This window comes from Rattus norvegicus, chromosome 3, assembly GCF_036323735.1.
Source record: "Rattus norvegicus strain BN/NHsdMcwi chromosome 3, GRCr8, whole genome shotgun sequence".
NCBI classification, from domain to species: Eukaryota; Metazoa; Chordata; class Mammalia; order Rodentia; family Muridae; genus Rattus; species Rattus norvegicus.
Genome location: NC_086021.1, coordinates 118,922,179 through 118,927,197, shown reverse-complemented (window position 1 = coordinate 118,927,197; position 5,019 = coordinate 118,922,179). Strand labels below are relative to the sequence as shown.

General features: G+C 42.5%; 1 non-coding gene across 1 annotated transcript; it reads right to left on the bottom strand.

The window, feature by feature from the left end:
- Window positions 1-4,427: 4,427 nt before the first annotated feature.
- Window positions 4,428-4,558, bottom strand: LOC120102069 (small nucleolar RNA SNORA17). The gene has a single exon (XR_005503100.1). It is a non-coding gene; the product is annotated as a small nucleolar RNA SNORA17 (small nucleolar RNA).
- Window positions 4,559-5,019: the final 461 nt, after the last annotated feature.

The window sequence follows — 5,019 nt, the reverse complement described above, 5'->3', positions numbered from 1 at the left end:
GCATGGGCATTGAGATGTCCTTTTGTTTGATTCTCCTGAATAAATTTTCAGGCGGTCTACCTCTATCAAATCTGATCAGTATGACTCTGTGAAGCTCTTCTTCATAGTGAGCTGCCTCATCTTCTAAATCCTCTTTCTCAGAGGAGCCAAGCTCGTCTGTTTCTGAGCTATCAATCTCTAAAGCCGCTAACTCCTTTACCGGATAAAGGCTTCTCCTTTTCAAAACTTTTTTCTCCTTTCTCTGTTTCTCTCCTGGGGCGTTCTTTCCCCAACCTCTCGCTCCCTCAGATCTGAAGTCTTTGGAAGGGTCTTTTTGCTTATATTTATCTTTTCTCTTTGAGCTCTTTAATTTTTTATCCCACTCTGTTTCTGACATGCTGCCTTGTAACTTCCCTAGCACTCTCTGTCCTGCTATTACAGTTGGGCAGCTCCCATCTTCTAGGCATGACCTCTGACGTTGTCTAGCAGCAGCCACAAAATCAAAAACCAAAAGAGAAAGCATGAAGGCTGCTAAAACGATAACAAAAACGTCCGCCGCATCTTCTAGCGGGGGAGGGAAGTGGAACAGATCAAGACCAAACATTTCTTTCAGAGCTTACCTTAAACACTACAGTTCTGGATTCCCTCCACGGACGGAGCACCCCTCTCTCGGCGCCTGGTGATGGTGTGGCGTTTCTATCCCGGGTTTCGGCACCAGATGCCCTGCGCTATCTTGCCAGCAAGAACACGCGGGGACACACGAATCCTTCTGCAGCTAAAACGTTTATTGTATCTTAAAGAGAGGGCCTGGGGTGCCGGCATGGCGCGGCTTATATACACCCTAGCACGGTGCATCCACACCTGATTGGTCGCTTACCCATGATCTCATAGGCAGGCCCCGGAGTGGGCAAAGACCTGGCATGAAGGCGGAGGCCAGCGCCATCTTGTAATAGCAAAAAGCTATCCTGGCTTTCCACGTGGGGCACAGTAGAAGCCAGCACCATCTTGTGGTGGTGAATGTTATTGCAGCTCTCCACACTTGAGAAACCATTCCATAGGTAAAAACAAATTCCTGACACTATTAATGATACCCTGTTAGGCTTGGAGGTAGGAGCCTAGCATAACTGTCCTCTAAGAGGTTCCAACCAGCAGCTGACTGAAACAAGTTCAGATCATCACAGCTCAATGCCAGGCAGATTTTGGGCACTCATATGGAAAAGGTAAAGGAAGGATTAAAGGTCAAGAAGGGAATATGAACTACATAGGAAGACAGAGTCAAATAACCTGGACCCTTGGGGACTCTCAGAGACTCATCACCAACCAAATGTATACATTGACTGGAAAGAGGTCCCTGGCACATACGTAGCAGATGTACAGCTCAGTCTCCATATAAGTCCCCCAACAATAGGAGCTGTCCTTAAAGTTGTTGTCTGTCTGTGGAATCTGTTCTCCAACAGGGCTGGTTTGTTTGGCCTCAGTGGGAGAGGATGAGCCTGCAGATACTTCATGTACCAGGTTGTGGGGATATCCAGGAGATTCCCACCCTCTCAGAAGATAAGTAGAGGGAGGATGGTGGGAGGAACACTGTCTGGGTTTGGGGAGGAGGACAGCAATTGAGATGTAAAAAAACCATTAAACCTGCTATGAACATGATTGAGAAAATGTTTTGTGGTAGGATGGAGTGTCCTTTGGGTATATTCCCAGTGGTGGTATAGCTGGGACTTGAGGTAAATAGAGTCACAAAGTGAGCTTGGTACAAGTTCTTTTCCCATTTTGTAGAATTCTATTTTTTCTTATTGATTGGTGCTTTTCCTTTATAGAAGCTTTTCAGTTTCATTGGGTCTGATTTAGTAATTATTGATCTTAGTGCTTGTGCTACTGGCCTTCTGTTCAGGAAGTTGTCTCCTTTGTCAATGGGTTCAAGGTACTCCCCATTTTCTCTTCTATCAGGATGAGTATATTGTGTTGATATCTTTGATCCACTTGGACTTGAGATTTTGCAGGGTGATAGAGTGGTTCTATTTGCATTCCTCTACATGCAAACATCAAGTGACACAAGCACTATTGTTGAAGATGCTGTCTATTTTCCATTGTATAAATCTGGCTTCCTTATTAAAAAATTAGGCATCCATAGGTGTGTTAAGAAGTAGGGTCCAAGGGAGGATGCAGGGATTTCCCAGGAAGGGCAAATAGACTTGACATCAGTAGTGGACTGGGGTGACAAGAACAGGAGGGGTCAGGTGAAGGAAGAATGGATGGAAAGAGTACTGGGAGGGACAACTGGAATTGGATACTGTTCTGGGGCAAGCTAGAAACCTATTGAAATGGCAACTCCCAGAAATCTACTGTGGTGACCCTAGCCAAGACTCCTAGTAAAGGAGGATATGGAGCCAGAACCAATCGTCTTCTATATCCAGGCAAAACTTCAAGAGGATGGATTGGTTGCATTTGTTTCCATCAGTTGCTGAATGGAGCCTCTTTGATGAGCACTATGCCAGTTTCCTGTCTATGAGTACCCAAACATCAGGTGGAACTCAGTGAATATTATGAAAGAAGGGGAAGAGGATAGTTGGAGTAAGAAGTATGAAGGATACCACAAGAAAACTTGCAGAATCAACGAACCTGAGCTTAGTGGCTCACAGAGATTGAATTGACAATCAAGTAGCCCACATGGATCTGATCTAGGCCCTCTGTATGTGTTGTGTAACTTGATGTTTTTGTGGGAATCCTAACAGAGGGAGCAGAGGCTTTTTCTGATGCTTTTGCCTGCTTTTGTAGCCCCTTTTCTCCTATTGGGTTGCCTATCCAGCCTTAAAATGAGTGGAGGTGCCTAGTCTTATTGCAACTTGATATACCATGTTTGATTGATGTCCATGGGAGGCATTCCCTTTTATGAAGAGAAATAGAGGAGAAAGTGGATATGGAGGAGGAAGGAGGAAGGAGGTGAAGGGAGGAGGAGGAAGAAGAGAAGAAGGAGGAGAAGAAGAAGGGGTAGAAGAAGAAAAGAAAGGGAAACTGTGGTAGGGATAGAATGATAGAATAAATTAACAAAACACCCCTTTCCCTAGAATAGCAGCTAAGCATAGGTCTGAGAGCAAGAAAGCAAGTAAGTAAGCAGTGCTTTCTCCATACCTTATACTTCCATTGCTTAAGATCCTCCCTAGTTGTTCTTTAATGACAGAATGAAACCTAGAATTATGAGGTAAAATAAATCTTTTTATTCTTGGAGGGAAAATAAAATAAAAAAATGAAACAAACAAACAAATTTTAATTCTACAATCAAACCAAACAAAATATAGAAACATTTTGGGCGAGAGAGCTCACCGCCCAGACAGGTGGGCACTCCTGAGACTGCAGGGCAGTCTCTGCCACATATTAACCACCCCTTATTCCCACCTCCCCCTGACAATTCCCTACATGGGGTGGGTCCAGACTTTGCAGGACCAAGGGCTTTTCCTTCCATCGGTGCCCAACAAGGCCATCATCTGCTACATATGTAGTTGGAGCCATGGGCCTGTCCATGTGTAGTCTTTAGGTAGTGTTTTTTTCCCTGAGAGCTCTGGTTGGTTGGTATTGTTCTTCTGGGGTGGCAAGCCCCTTCAGCTCTTTCAGTCCTTTCTTCAACACTTCCAGTGGGGTCCCCGTTCTCAGTTCAATGGTTGGCTGCTAGAGTCCAACTCTGTATTTGTCAGGCTCTGGCAGAGCTTCTCAGGAGACAGTCATATTGGACTCCTGTCTGCGTGCACACACACACACACACACACACACACACACACACACTATATATATATATATATATATATATATATATATATATATATATATATATATATATATGCTGTCCCCAGGCATATTGGACTCCTGTCTGCATGCACGCACGCACACACACACACACACACACACACACACACACACACACACAATATATATATATATATATATATATATATATATATATATATATATATATATATGCTGTCCCCAGGTGGGGCAGGCTCTGAATGGCCATTCCTTCAGTCTCTGCTCCAAACTTTGTCTCCATATCCCCTCCTGTGAATATTTTTGATCTCCCTTTTAAGAAGGACTGAAGCATCCACTTTGGTCATCCCACTTCTTGAGCTTCAAGTGGTCTGTGGATTTTATCATGGGAATTCGAGCTTTTGGGCAAATATCCACTTATCAGTGAGTGCATACTATGTGTGTTTTAGTGTGATTGGGTTACCTCACTCAGGATGACTTTTTCTAGTTCAATCCATTTGCCTATGGATTTCATGAAGTCATTGTTTTTGATAGCTATGTAGTAGTCCATTGTGTAGATACACCACATTTTCTGTATTCATTCTTCTGTTGAAGGTATCCGGGTTCTTTCCAACTCTGCCTATTATAAATAAGACTGCTATGAACATAGTGGAGCATGTGTCTTTATTGTATATTGCTTTTTTCCCAGGAATGTTAGGCTACTTATCATTTAGATGTTCATAGGTCAGAACAGTGAGCATAGACATACTCTCCTTTCTGCCACCTTCTGACACACATGTACACATGTAGCAACCACATCTACAATGCCTTTAGATACAGAACTCTTTGATTTTTGTTTTGTTTTGTTTTTGTTTTTCTGTAGAATATAGTGCTCTGAATTTGCTTTGTAAAACTGGTATGTGTGTTTTCCTTTACATTCAACTCTAAAAAGCTTTTTATTTCTTTCATAACTTTGTCTTGGCTTATTTTATTCAGTAGTAAGTTGTTTAGATCTCAGGAGTTTGTGCACTTTCTGTTGGTCTTGATATACAGCTTTAATCTATGGTGGCTAGATAATATGCAGGGTCTTTTTCTCAATTTTTTTTATTCATCTGAGCCTTGAGTTTTGTACAAATATGTGATTTTGTATAAAGGTCCATGAACCTCTGAGAAGGAGGTGCATTCTTTCGTGTTTAGGGAAAATGTTCTGTAAATATGTTAGTTCTATTTTATTTGTTAAGTCATTTAGCTCCAGAATGTCTTTGTTTAGTTGCTGTCTGGGTGATCTATGTATTGGTGAAA